The 16,148-nt window shown below is 32.7% G+C and overlaps 2 protein-coding genes across 3 annotated transcripts in view; both read right to left on the bottom strand.

Moving 5' to 3' along the window:
- Window positions 1-7,550, bottom strand: part of LOC124354507 (interferon-inducible double-stranded RNA-dependent protein kinase activator A homolog) — a 29,054-nt gene extending 21,504 nt beyond the window's left edge. For both annotated transcript variants that reach the window (XM_046805019.1, XM_046805020.1), the window contains exon 1: window positions 7,336-7,550. The gene's annotated coding sequence lies outside the window, so the exon portion shown is untranslated. The remainder of the gene's footprint in view (window positions 1-7,335) is intronic.
- LOC124354508 (CDP-diacylglycerol--inositol 3-phosphatidyltransferase) overlaps window positions 1-16,148 on the bottom strand; it is a 66,836-nt gene that overhangs the window by 41,610 nt on the left and 9,078 nt on the right. The window lies entirely within an intron of this gene.

Genomic DNA, 16,148 nt, shown 5'->3' with positions numbered 1-16,148 from the left:
CAAACTTTCCAAAGTTATCATGAAATCACAAAACACCAAAAGAAAAAGCCATGGCTCACTAATAGGCTGAAAGTGTCTTTAAACAAAAAGAGGAAGCTGAGTTCACTTCATAGTCAGTTTCAAAGCGTAGGCCATTTAGCTCGTGCTTCATGTGAAGGAACAAGTGGTAGTCAAATGGTGCCAAGTCTGGGCTGTAGGGCGGGTGGTCTAACTGCTCCCAACGAAATGTCGAACCAATGTTTGAGTATCACCAGCAGTATAGGGCCGAGCATTGACATGGAGCAACACAATTCCATTGCTGAACATTCCTCTCTGTTTGTTTTGAATTGCCTGCATTAGTTTTCTTAAGGTTTTGCAATACCTTTTCTGATCCCAAAAGATAGTGCACATAATTTTTGTGCAGACATTGTCATCTTGAATTTTTGTTTCTTCGGGGATTGTGCGTGTCGCTATTTGGATTCCGGTGTGAAATGACGGAAGTTTCATCACCTGTCACAATATTGTTTAAAAAATCCTCACCATCATCACTGTACCATGTGAGGAAAGTTAAAACACTTCCGAGTCCCTTGGTTTTGTGCACGTCAGTGAGCATTTTTGGAACCCATCGGGTACACAGTTGATACACAAATTGCGATAACCTAAGTGGTTCGTAACAATTTTGTACAAAAGAGTGTGTGGGATTTGTTGGAAATCATCAGATAGCGTTGTCATAGTGAAACGTCTGTTTTCTTTGATTTTTTTGTCAACTGCCCTTACCAGATCATCAGTGAAAAGAGAAGGCTAACCGCTCCAGTTCTCATCATGCACATTTGTTCGACCGCCATTGAATATTCTAACCCGCTTTCTCACCATTCCTTCACTAATCACGTCTTTCCCTTAAACATCTCGAAGTCGACGATAAATTTAAGCTGGTTTCACATTCCTTCCATTAAAAAATCTTATTACAGAACGAATGTTGCAATCGGCAGGATCACTAATTGCCTTAAACATTTTAAACGTTCAGAGAAAACTAGTGCGCATGCGCTGAACACCGATTGCAGCACTACAGTGGCAGTAGAATGAAACGGTACTTACTTTCTGAACACGTCTCGTGTTATAATACATACAACAAAATTCTACAGATATTAATAAAACTAGCCAAAAAGACTTGCTATGATAAATATACAGGGTGTCAGTTAAGTCTGGAACCTCTTTTTTAATTTTTAAACCACAATATAAAAAAATACCAAAGTTCACACGTGCTTACTGGTGATAGTAACGCACATATCTGCCCAATTACCGACCAGATAATCCCTTTGGGGGACGGTCCACAAGGAATCAGACAAAATTCTTAAATAGCAGCATAGGTCAAGTTTGGTATCAAATTAAAGGTCTTACTTAGCAGAGTACAAAGTAATTTATTTCTCTGCCAATATGACTTCGGTTGTCCAGCGTATGGACCAGGGGGATCATAAAAAATCTAAAACATTTTTACATATGTTTATTGGTTGAGTACATACTGACTGAAGATTGTGACGCCCTAAAAATCAAGTTAGACATTCTTCAAGCTTCTCGCATGTGCAAGAAAGCTTGGGACAAAGTAACGCCCAAAACGATCAAACATTGCTTTAAAAAAGCTGGTTTTGTAAAAAAGGAAGATGATGCTGAAAAAGCCAACAACATTATAGCGGAAGCGGTACTTTCAGTTGACGGTTGGGAGGACGTCATTACTGACCCTGCCATCTCGTTTGAAGATTTTGTCAACGTGGATGAAGATGTTGCAGTATGTGGTGAGATAACAGACGCGGAGATCATCGCTGAAGTGCTCAACAATAAACAAGATGACGACATGGCATCGGGTGACAAAGACAGCGAGTCAACAGTTGGGGCGGAAATAAACGTTCCAAGTGCGGCCGAAGCAGCACATCACATCATGGAACTCAGACGTTTTTTTGAAAGTAAAAATGACGTAAGTGAGTCTATTTTCAATTAATTGAATATGGCAGAATCTTTTGTCACTTCTGAAAGACTTAACTTTAGAAAACAACTGAAGATTTCCGACTTCTTTCAAAAAAATTAAATAATATTGTACTGTATAATGTTCCTTATCACCATTCAACATATTTTCTTTTATTCATAAACATAATACTTTAATTGTGTATTTTTTAGATAATTCATGATTCAATTTTGCACTGTTTTACCATACTTTGCTTAGTAGAAATGCACAGAAAAACATACATTTACAACCATTCATGTTATTTTCAATAAAGGTTTTCAGCAAAGATGTGAAGTGTCATTATTTTAAGCCTTTAATTCTTAACTTTTTTAATTTGAATTTTTGGATAATTCAAATTTTTTTATTTGTCCCTTGAGATTCGAATTATCCAAGTTCCACTGTATAAAGATATTAATAATCTGAACAATTAGTGGGTCAACTTCAATATCTTTTATATTTTAGAAATAATCAGGTAATCCTTAGAAAGTAAGAAACTTGAAAAATAAAAGTCAGAAAACCATTTGTAATGTTGCCGAGCAATAAGAATATATGTGGGAAATAGTCAAATCATTCCTGAGCGTGATGGTGAGTCTAATAAGTATTATAGATGGATAAAAGTGTAAGTGTATCTCTATACCTAATTTGATTAATTGATGTAATACCCATTGAGATTTGAGTTATAACATAGACAAAGACGCCCATGAAGCCCACACTGATGGCCAGGTCGAAAATAAATAATTATTTTAAATAATCAGTACTTTTTTTAACAAAATCATTCAACATGATCTTATCAAAGGAAATTACTGATCACAAATTCCCTTAACCATCTGTGTGGGCTTTAGCACCACCGTCCATTGCTGGCAGAAAATAAACAATCCTTCGATATAGTATCTAAAAATCAAGCTCAGATAACACGAGCATCTCAACCCCTCTTTAGGTTGGATAAGATACGAAGCAGCATGGCATGTGGATAATACAGTTTCTTATCGCTTGTAAAGCAACAATGGCATGGATTAACAAGAAATTCATATATAACTTAGGGCCTACCTTTTTTGAGAATGAGATATCCTATGTTAGTCAATAGGATAAGCTAGAATGAGGACATTACATGCCAAGAAAAACTGGCAAAGGTCTCTATGTTACCAGGAATGTATGTTCAAGAATCACCTACCACGAAAATGGTTTATTACAGCCTATGTAAGACTTAGAAGTTAATCTGTGGTATCACCACGGGAAAAATTTTGACAAAATATTCACCTGGTGAAAGATAGCAGTAAGGTTAATTTCTCAACTCCCAACATATACTCATTGTACAGACGCCTTTAAAAACTGTTATCTGTTCCACATATGTTTATTGTCGAGACACTAATATACATTAAAACAAACATGTGAGTAATAGAAAAATTATCATTGTTGGCAGTTAATACTTAGGTATGAAAAATGTATTTTCCATGTTCACTCCATTTAATAACAAATGCAGTACTTTGGTATTATCTAGAGGTCATTATGTTCCAGAGTTTTTCCTAAGAAAAAAACAACATTGCAAAGATTAGGATTTATTTCCGTACTTTGGGATTATACCGACCACACCAGTATGAAGAACACAAAATATAAGTTTATAGAAACAAACATGATAGAACGAAAAAACAACTCTTTAATTACAAACTTACAACAATTATCAATTGTTAATGGGGTCAAATTCCGTTATATGCCCCCAACGCTTAAACTTTTTTCAATGAACTTAGAACGTTATAAGACGATGTAGTTGTTGAGTAACAGAACTAACATTCCATCAATCAACAAGCATTTCCAGGTATTGTGATCGGTATTGTTGTCGCTGTTATCTTATCTTTCTTGAGAATCCCGATTACGGCAGGCCGCGCGGCATCACATGATTATTTAAGTTTTTTGCACGGTACATAATTGCCTTTCCATTACAATTTAATTTATATTTCTGATCAGCCCCTCTAGAATTTGATATTTTACTGATAGGTACTATCTCGAGAGATGTTTTTCTTTCGTTGACATCAGCGCAGGGCAGTGCTGCCGAAGCCCACACTGATGGCCGGAGGTACTCGCATTTTGGGTGGCGTAGTGTGATCAAGAATAAAAACAAGTTTTGTGTGTTTTTTTTCAATAAAGAGTTTAGTTTTTGTTTGGTAATGTTTGTTTTTGTTGAATTTTTGTGTTTGGAGAAATGTAGGGGTAACACACGGAAGTACAACAAAGCGACGCACCAGCTGGCTGAACGGGCGGCGAGACTCTGCAATCACGTTATCTACTAGACCGCTCGACTTTGTCCTCTGTCTGAGGATGTGGAGGTGTTTGCGATAAGACAATTCCTGTTTTATATTTATGAAATATCGTTCTACGCTAATCTAGTAATCAGTAGAAGCAAAATTTCAAATAACGATTAATGTCTGGGTGTGGTCGGTATAATCCCAAAGTATCTTTATTTCACTTACTATAAAAATTACATGTTATTATGACGATTGACTTTTGTTTGGAGTCTTCCAAAAGGCAGCAATGTCAGTAAGAAATGGCCACTTTGTCCCTATCTATTCTTTGTTATTAGCGTATATAAGTATTAAGAGGCTAATAAGTATTATAAATATAAAAAGTTAACGAGCACTCACATGATCTGAATTTGAATTTAGTAAATATCTCGACAAATGTTTTTCTTTTATCACCAGAAGTAGGTGTGGTGCCAAAAAAGAAGCAGTTCAGATCGGTACTTTCCCAACCTCAGATCACGTACCAGAGTGTCCAACTTTTCCAACGTCAGATCACGGGGTTCGGGAAGGTATGTACTGATTAAGAATTCCCCTAAGCTATCATGTTGGCTACAGCGACTCCTCACTTCTGGCAAAGAAAGAAAAAAATTTCACTCCTAAAGGTTAACATTGGTGCTACTAGTAATATAGCCTGTTTACGATAACCAAATCTAAGCCTATTTACATTGCAAAATACCAAATAGTAGATAAGGACAGAGTGGTCTCTGGATAATACCATCAAATTTTTAAATAAACTTTAGGTGTCTATTAGAATTTAGTTTAGAAACCTATTGGATTTACTAAATGGTAGGGTACGATAACCGGACCCGGTTTTTTTATATTGAAATTGGCAAACGATATTACTTAATCATAACCATTGATATAATCAATTGATAGGTACTGATTAATTATTTTAAACTATTAACTTAAATAATCTATATCAACAGCTGTAAACACTTTAAAATAATACACGTAGGATAATATTTCAATTTTACATAAGTAATTCTGATTATTAAAAATGGCCATTATTAAAAACTGGATTATTAAAAAAAAAATGGTCCAACATGTTGGACTCGTACCGAAAAACCCAAATTTGAAATTTGTGGAAAAGAAACAACTTTGATTACTGTAAATATTAAATTCATATTTTAATTTAAAACATGATTGTTATTGAGGACTATAACTTGGGTACTTTTACACCAATTGATAGTCTAGGATTTGAGATGCGAATATTAGGTATCAATGACTGTATTCTTCGATATAAAAAACCGAGTCTGCTTATCGTACCCTACCCTTACAAAATCCATAGTGATCTAAAATCATCATTACTATGTTCTTTATAATGTAATATTAAATTAGCAATTCAAATTTTGAGTAGAAATCCATTTAAAGTACCACTATTTTCATATAATGATGGGCATGTTGTAGCACAGGAACTGAATAACAAGTAAGTCCGTGTAGTATTTATTAATCCTAGTCATATTCTTGTTACTGTTGTACTTATATATAAAACTAAAACACTAAGTTACTCTGTACTATTTTATTTGTATAAATGGTGTGTACCGTTGAAATAAATAAGTCCACCCTCTAATGCAACTAGATCAGAGGCATTAGGTCAGACCCTCTGGATTTTTGAAGTTACCTAGTACTTTTAATGAGTTTTAGGTTAGAATTTGTGGTGCTCAATAAAGTTTACATTGTTAGGACCATTGTAAAGGTTGCTTTGGATCATTACTAGTGGAGCTGCTAAACCACCAAATATATGAAAGTTAAACACAATTTATAACTGTCTAAAAAATACAGACTTATAAAAATGTGTTCTAAGACAATATAGGCTATAACTGGATAGACTAGATGGGTACGGTCCAATAAGCGGACCCGGTTTTTTATATCGAAATTGGCAAACGATATTACTTAATCATAACCATCGATATAATCAATCGATACTGATGAATTATTTTTAACAACTTAAATAATCTATATGAACAGCTGTAAACACTTTCAAATAATACAATTAAGGTAATATTTTAAATTTCACGTAACATTGTGTATTAAAATGGCCGTCAATCTTAGGAAGCTTCACGAAATTGCTTTAAAAGACGATAAAATATGTTTTTTATGGCTTCAGGATGTTGGGTTAGTACCTAAGAATCCATTATGTGATATTTGTGGAAAGGTAACAAATGTAACTGTCAGAGGAGCTAACATGGTCGTCTTAAGATGCAAAAAAGAAGGTAATGGTGGACACAACTTAGTAAAAACGTTTTCGTTCTGTTTCATTTAGTTAAAGTTATGAGTTTCCCTGATTTTGGTTATGTTCATTTATTATTTGTTATCATTAAATTCACATTTTAATTTAAACATATGATTGTTATTACTTTTATATCGATTGATAGTCTATGATTCGATATGCGAATATTAGGTATCGATGATTATATTCTTCGATATAAAAAACCGGGTCCGCTTATTGGACTGTACCCGACTAGATATACCCCTACTATTAAAAAATAATTATTAAAATTAAAACATTAATTTCCTACAAATCCAGGATAAATCCTCAATAGGGATTATGCAGCTATATATACCCTAACATAAAATGGGTTGAACATATAAGGTATAATTGAATTGAGCTGTTAGATAAAATAAAATTAGGATAGAGCCTAAGACATTAATTTAAAACATGCAGAGTCATGTTTTGTGTAACCCAAAGTTACTAGTACAAACTTGTTACAATAATAGAAGTAGGCTTATAAGAGGTTAATTTCTGTATAAGCAATGGCTTAGTAGGACTATATTTGTTACATTGAACACATACATAGATTTGACAAGAGGGTTCCGGGGTTGCATTTGGGGTCCAATATTTTCAATCTAAATGTCTTCTAGTAAAATTGATAAATATAAATTAGACTATGACAATACCTTCATGTAATAAAAACTGACAGGTTAGGCAAAGCAAAGCTGGATTTAGATGTTATCAGTGGAGCCGCTAAACCCAATTTAAACCCCTTTTGTTAAAATAATAAGTAGGCTAACATTATGAAAGATTGGACATTTTAAAAATAAAGATAAGTATAATAATGTACTCACCTTTGTTTTAGTACGAGTTCCCCAAATATTAATCCAACACTATTTTTGGTAAAACTAATAAAAATCCTATAGGTCTTATCTACACGTACAATGAATGGCTTTAAATTAACTCTTGCTTTTTATCAATGCATACATACAATAGATGACAACACTGACAGGAGCAGCAGAATTACAGTACTAAAACGTTCATAGGTGGTATACTAACCGAAAAAAATTGAAATCTATCTTGTCAGTAAAGAAGAGGACAAAGTTATTTTTCGTGAGTCAGCTGATTTTGACCTTTGGTAAACTATTTTCAAAGCCAGCAAAATAAGCTAGTCACATTCTTGTATTACTATTTACCATAAAAGCGAATATTTATTTACAACGAAACACAATGCATTAATAAAACAAATAAAACCATAGCTACAGTTCTTAAAGCAAATATTGTGTTGCAGGCGTATGGGATTGAATATTTACGCCTATTGTAAATAATATAAAATAAATATAACAAACAAGATGCAGAGTGGTTTGTAATTTTATCTATTAGACCTATATAAAAGTTATTCGCTAAATGTGTTGTAAGCGGAACTTGGAAAGGGACTAGACCAATTAGGCTAATGTATTTTTTAAAATATTCATTGAAGCCCGAGGAAGGTTTGCAAAGAGAGATTAGAAAAGTTACAAAAATGTCCTAGGATATTTAGAAATTTGGGAAAATAACTGTATTATAAAATATTTGTTACAAGTAATCCAAAGTGTACTGATACTTAACAGCCGATGATTCAGCCGATTTTATTTAAAGTTCATAAAAGAGGCAGAAACGTTTGTTTACATTTAAAGTTTATAAAATATTAGAAATGCAATGATTAATCCATTAGTGAATGCACATTGCAAAGACTTATTTACCATCTCATTTTTACTTTAGATTGCATAAGCGACGAATGAAACGGGTTAATGCAAACGATATTTCCTCTATAAACGCTGTTATAAAATCTACCTTAATGATAAAAGCTGTGAACTTTTGCACGTAAGGTACTCGAAAGTGGTTGGCTCCCTTGACATTGTGCATGGCATTTTCCTTGTAACTTAAGGCGTATCAAACTGATGGCACCCCCTCCCCCCTCACCCATGAAGCAGAAAACCAGCTAAAGAAGTAGATGAGTTTTTGTATCAGTCTTTTTATTCTAAATTGAATCTCAAATGTGTATTTTTTTTCTTGATCACTGTAACAGGAAATATGTAAGTGTGGGTCGGTAAATAAATTAGACCGGAAGTGAATGTAAACGGCAAGAACTATACATTTCGTAGCAGTAATTGTTTTCCTGCTGCGATATATTTTCTTCATTAGGATAAAACGATAAACTCTAAGCATGGCTCTTGAAATATCTTAGACCGGAGATATATAACAAGGGAAGATAGTACACAGTTTTTTAACCTAATATCTCTTGAAAACCAACATATATATTTTCTCAGTCGGAGCAACAGCAACTATGGGAAGGTAAATAAATTAAACAGGAAGTTAATTGAAATGGAGTAACTTTTTTAATGCAGTAAATTTTCAATCATATGTACGCAATATATATATTTTCTTCATCGGGACAAAAGGGCAAATTATAATTATGGAACTTGAAATATCTTAGACAGAAAGTGAATTTAAAGAAGTTGACACTTTTGGATCAAGGTAAGATATATTTATTTATTTAAATACAACGAAACGTAAAATAGTATAGTATAGTATTTAAAATATTTAAATTTTGAATCTCTTAACCTTGGATATTGAAATAATACGTACCTGATATGTGTAGTCCTGTTTGAAAAATATAATACGGCTCAATCGTATTAAGTCACGTTTTTACTAAGAAAGCTGCGTCCTTCGATTTCGAGAAATATAAATTTGAGAATGATTGGAAAATATTTCCGGAACTCTTTGGAATTTGGAAAAAATAATGATAATATTATTATGTTTCAAAATACAGTTTTAACTGACATCAATAAGCTGTTGACACTTTTAAACATTATTTGATGTTTCAGCTGAAGTTCATTGGAAATACTATTTAAACACCGTTATAAAACCCACCTTAATGAACAAAGGTGTAAATGTTTGCATATGAGGAACTCGAAACTGGTTGGCTTCCTTGATATACTCATAGCATTTTGACAGAGGAATAAACACTAATTTGACACAATGGTCCATTCTTTCCCAGACTACAGACCCCCGCCCCCCCCCCCCCCAAAAAAAAAAAACAACGTCACCGTACTATCATACAAAACCTAATATGACCGAAGTATGCTTCTCAATACTGCTCATGTTTACATATACGTTCTATATCGGGACATTAAGGCAAACTATGTTGCTCTGAAAATTTCACAGACCGGACTTTTGGGTCGAAGTAGGTTTCTCGAGATCTATGTATACATTTCCTTGATCGGGACAATGCTAGTTCAGCTGTGGCGTCAGAAATATAATTCATTCCAACCAGACATGCTCTTACACGCACAAAATCTGATTACGAGCCAGTTGCAGTTTCACTTAACCTCTGATCCTAACTATGAACACTGAAATAATATGTACCTGATGTATGCCTACTAGAGTTTGAAAAACATCACAGGATTCCATCTTATTAGATCTTAAGTGCTAATACTAGGTAGGCTATGGACTTCAATTTTGAAAATTGCGTGCATAGCAGTGGGTAACAGCTTGTGAATAGTATAACACCAGTACCACATGGTAATAACAAAAATAAACATTAAGTCTAAAAAGGATAAACATTGCATTCGTAATCAGCAGGGTCAGGAGTTGCATAAGTCACGTAAGAGTGACGAGTTTACCGACTACAATTCAGATTTCAAAAGTAATACAAAATTTACTTGTATTGTTAAAAATGTAAATAAAGAATCACATCCCTTTGGCTGTAAACCTTTCCTAAAAAACTCGTTGTGAAATCTGCAAGCAAGCCGAATTTTCAAAAGTAAATAAAACCAATCAAGTATATCCTGTCGAAGGAAATATCAACTGTGTCACTAAAAAACTAATTTATCAATTAAATTGTTATCTCTGTGAATAACAGTATGTCGACCAAACACCGAATCTCTTACTCGTAGAAGTAACTGGACATCGATTTAGCTTTGTCCAAATCAACGTACAAAAACCTTTTAGCCAATTACACTATAAATTTGCACAATAAACATAATTTAGAAATTTGTTACATTATCAAAGCCATTCATAAGATCCATTAAAATGTAAATAAAAGACAAGGGATTAAAATTTTTTAAAGTGAAACTGTAAACCAACTAGTAGCCTACTTCAAACTAGACATCCGAGAAGTCTAAATTTGATAAACTTCATGTTTTTATTTATTCACAAACGTCAGTTTCATGCACCAACAGCTGATGATTTATTGTATCAAAACATTATGTTTATTTTTTTTATTTCAAGGTGTGTGTGTGTGTGTGCGCGCGCGCGCGGGGAAAAGTTTATAAATCTGATTTTTGCATACAAGATGCGTCTATGTAATAATCAAACTACAGTAAAGATTTCAATCTTGGTATTTGATCCTGAATCAAGTTATAGATTTTCTTCGCCGGAAAGATCCAAGAAGATTATGAATTTACGAAATATTTATTCTTCATATTAAATACTGTTTATAGGTCTATAGCTCTAATAATATCAAATTTCAAAAGCAGTTGAATCTGCTATAGATTTATTCGAGGTAAAAATTCACGATCTGTTTTAATAGAAAAGAAGATCTTGATGAAAAAGAATGTATGCAAATTACATACATTCTTAAACTAAATTGTCGATGTTGCAGACAGTTGCACTTATTTTGTCCAGGATGAAATTTAAGGTCATTATTGGGCCAATGACTATGCAACCGTACATCCATTTCTTTTGTATTTTAAGAATGAAGATGGTGGTATGAGCACTCATTTGGTATATATTTTAAATTACTACTAAGAACATAATACTCAACTACTGTCAACACATTTCAAGCACATGTAATAAATTATATAAAACAAAACTTGCCGAAGGTGGATAAGATCTTTTACTTTGCAGACGAAAGTGTTAGTGAGTATAAGAATAAATTCAATTTTTCAAATATTTTCAACCACATGACAGATGTTAATCTTGAAGCTGAACGGCACTTCTTAGCTTCATGCAATGGGAAAAATGCCTGAGATGGAGGTGTTACAACGATCATAATGTCACTAGAATCAGTTTAAAAAGCTCTCTATTAGATCAAATCCAAAATATGTGTCAAGGAAAGTATTAAAGGCATAACTTATTTTCTTGTGAAAAAAGATGTTCTTAAACATAAAGAGTATACATAGATTTAAAAACTGTTTCAGAATCAAAGGAACGAGAACGTTTCATCAGTTTAATACTGCTGCAGGACCTTTAATTAGGTGCTATCCTTCAAAAGTTGACACTTGATTAGGAATTTCACACTTTGGACATATTTGGTTTATTGCTAAGGATTGCAAACTCTACGACTGTCCAGTTTGGCTAAATAAAAAGGCTTTATATTCAAAATGTTGTTATAACAAACTAGTAGTATCATGATCAAAACCGTATTTTACACAGCAGTTTGGATGCCAGCAGTAAGTCTTGGTATGCCCATACCGCTGGCACTTTTACATTGTACCACATCATTATGTTTATGTGGAGGTTCAAATAGGATGTTTGCACTCCGTAGAAAATGGGCATTACAAATTTCCTCGTTATTAGGTGCAGGCTATAGATCGAGTTTCTTTAGATTTAGCACTTGTTAGATTCAATATATTTCTAACAGAATGGTCATAAGTTTATTTAACTTTCTTTATTTCCGGTGGCTTATTAGAGAAGTGAATATTTTAAGAACAACCCTGTAGGCCCTCGTTTTCTTAATTTGGTAACTATGATAACGCACCTTATGCTCCGTTAAGTGCTTAACGAGATGACTGTATGCGTAACACAATGAAAGCCACAGTGTTCATTTTTACATTTTCTCTGATAATACATTTGAATAAACACTATTGCGTAAGTTCATAAAATGTCTTGTATAATACCCTGGACACGATTTTCTTTTTAAGTCAAATCATTGCCTAACGGCAAATGTCTCTTATTTCAAGTTGGCACAAGTAGCCAAACTGTTTGGTTTTTTGGTCGTGATCCTAATAATTAGGATATTTTCACTAGGAAAAGTATTTCCAGGCGTTTCATAAAATTTCTCAGTAGCACAATAACTATTACCATCACATACACTTATACAGTTTTGTTTACAAAAGGGCTAACCTAAGAGATATCAATTTTGTGACACTTAAATTCAAAGTCAATCGTTGTAGTAACAGAATATAATTAATAATTTTTACCAACTAAAAATGTTACTATAAAAGCTTCTATAAAAATCCATAAGTTCCCTAGATAACATTTAGGCCTATTTAATTTAAAAAATGCCTCAATGCTACGCCCCACTGGTCTCAAGTTGCGAAAATCTCATCTTGGTATCATTACAAACACATAATTATTATTAATTGAAATAGGCTGTTAAATTTAATAAAATGTTCTGTGTAAACATAATTTTATGACAGTACAGACATGTATTTAATTATTTCACCACTATTTTAAGTTTATTTATATTTAGTACATATAACAGACAAAGATACTACTTAACATTTACTTTAAACCTAATGCCTGTTACAAACCCAAATTGGATGTTGCACCGATAAAAAAAATAAATAAAAAAATGAAAACCGACTTCAATCATAAAACGTCTTCTTTTGGCTTTTTTAATTTACTTTTGATCTAACAAGATTCGATTACCTTATGTACAAACATTCACAGCTTTGTGCATTAAGTAAACAAATGTTCTGCCTCTTTGATAAACTTCAGCTGAAAGTGTTCAGCTGTTAAGTATCAGGTCATTTTCCATTACACGTTGTAGCGCAGTCTGCAGCATCCAAGGTAAAACATTCCAAAATCAACAATAATTTATAAGTAAAAAAATAATTAAATAACAAATTTAAATTGAACCCAATTATAACTATAAACTATTCTCAAACGCACCTGAAGACACACAAAAAATCAGTCTAGCCCAACGAACTATACTACTGGAACGCGCACTGCCCATAAGCCACATGTTATGTTTTCCGGTCGCACACAGCTGTGCGTTGCGGGTGTATCCATGGACTTGCAGGCGCTTAAAGTGGGCATCACGCCTTTTCATGCCGAAACACATGAAACATGCGAAACATTGTTGTTGGCAACTCTTCCTGTTAATTACGTCAAGACTTCTGATCTGAGCATCTCAAATAGTTTTTTTTTTTTTTTTTATTTGTCAATGTTACTTATGTTTGTTATTTTGTGAAATGGTGAAGAGTTGCTCTGCGTTCAACTGCACGTCCAGATGGACTAAAGGCAGCCATATTTCTTTTCACAAGTAAGTTCTTACTATATTAACCATGTCAATATTTATTTGCAACTTTCAAAATAGTAACTTTCACCAATATTATTCTGTTGTGCCAAATTATTAAATGGGTTACCCAAATAATTAAAAGTTCGGTAAAACATGCTTATCACTCAATTATTTCATCCACATTAATCTAAGATATCAATGTTGGTCGTTATAGCACTTATAAATGCATAAACTTACAAATCATTGCTAAAAAAATACCTACTGGCCTACTCTACTTTATAATTATTGGATCTTTGTGATTTTCAGCTACCTGTATTTTATTATTTGCTATTTGTTTGTTTTAGCTTTCCATTGAATGATGACAATTTACTGAAAAAGAGGATTACTGCGACAAAGAGAAAACCTTTTAAGCCAACAAAACATACTGTTTATGCAGTACACATTTTACCGAACATGATTAGCATTTAATTTTGCCTAACACACTAAGAAAATGTCTCAAAAATGAAGCAGTGCCAACAATTTTTTATTTTCCATCTCATATGCAACAGCCATTGGAGAAACGGAGGATTATTATCAGAAAGAAGGCATCCATTGCTACCAAATGCTGATAAGTGTGATTTGGATTTCTCTTTGGATGATGAAATTGAGAGTACCATGTATATCATGGAAAATTATTATAGTTCTAGTTTTTAGGATGAAATTGTATACTATATTTGTGGCGTCATTGTAAGACGTATTGAAAAATGTATTAAATGTAACGATGGTAGTCCTGTACTCAATGCCAATGATTCTGATCTTAGAACAAATTAACTTTTTATAGATTTTAAATCTAAGGGTAAATTAAGTAGATGAAGTGATGATGTATTGAAAATTGTAAAATATTCTTATTTGCTCAAGTTATCTCAAACAAATGTGACCACTTCTAAATTGACATTGAGGGTTTGTAACCAGTTTACTGGTAGTGTTTTCAAGGGGCATTTAACTAATGGCGAATTAACTGGAAGCCACGAGTTATTTTTAATTAAAACTGTGACTAAACTATTTTAAAAATAATATCTCATCACATCGCAAAACAGAAAACTTTTGACATTAAAAAAAATCCAACTTAGGAATAAAGCAAAAATTTGTAAAAATAATTGTATTTTCTAATACGTAGATTAAGTATGTCATGTTTGTACATTTTACGTAGTTCACTTAGAAATATAATACCTACTGTAATAAAAAAGTTGTTTTTTTCACCTGGGAAATATTTTAATGTTACAAACATCTTCGTTTCCGACTTTATAAGTAAATTACCAAGTCAAAATCTCAGTTATTTTGATATTGTACAAAAATCTGTTTTTTTTTAACTAAAAATAAAAATCCACGGTAAAAAGCAGTTATTAACATTTGTAATAATAAATGTCTGGTATCAAACAATATTGTTGTCTATAAGGCGTTTTAAAGTGACGTTAGATCATTACTATAATGCCTGCCATATGGGCGGAGTGAGTTCTTGCCCATTTCCAGCGCCTGCAGACTCGGAACGCAGCCCAGAATTTTGGCTCTTTTTCTCCGGCCCAGAGTGCATTCCATTAGTATAATTCGTTGGTCTAGCCGTATAGGAGTTCAGTGCTATAGTCTACACATGCACAAAAGTATTTTAAATATATATATATATATATATATATATATATATATATATATATATATATATATAAAATTAAAACACACACGCACATTCACATTATGTGTGAATGTATTAATTATATAACTATATATAATTCTTTTGTGCATGTGCATGTGTATGTGTGTATATATATATTTAAAGATATGAAAGAAAATGAAAGTGAGGATTGAAATAAGAAAAATAAACATAATGTTTAGATACAATAAATCATCAGCTGTTGGTGCATGAAATTGACGTTTGCGAATAAATAAAAACATGAAGTTTTCAAATTAAGACTTCTCGGATGTCTAGTTTGAAGTAGGCTACTAGTTGGTTTACAGTTTCACTTTAAAAAATTTTAATCCCTTGTCTTTTATTTACATTTTAATGGATCTTATGAATGGCTTTGATAATGTAACAAATTTCTAAATTATGTCTATTGTGCAAATGTATAGCGTAATTGGCTAAAATGTTTTTGTGCGTTGATTTGGACAAAGCTAAATTGATGTCCAGTTACTTCTACGCGTAAGTCGACATTCTGTTATTCACAGAGATAACAATTTAATTGATAAATTAGTTTTTTAGTGACACAGTTGATATTTCCTTTGATAGGATATAATTGATTGGTTTTATTACTTTTGAAAATTTGGCTTGCTTGCAGATGTCGCAACGAGTTTTTAGGCAAGGTTTACAGCCAAAGGGATGTGATTCTTTATTTACATTTTTAACAAGAACAGTACAGACCAACATCTATTTAATATTGTTTGGCTTAAATAAACTGTTGGAGATTT

Source organism: Homalodisca vitripennis, chromosome 2 (genome assembly GCF_021130785.1).
Source record: "Homalodisca vitripennis isolate AUS2020 chromosome 2, UT_GWSS_2.1, whole genome shotgun sequence".
Classification (NCBI taxonomy): domain Eukaryota; kingdom Metazoa; phylum Arthropoda; class Insecta; order Hemiptera; family Cicadellidae; genus Homalodisca; species Homalodisca vitripennis.
Note: the sequence above shows the minus strand (reverse complement) of the source record. Positions and strands in the feature narration are given on the sequence as shown.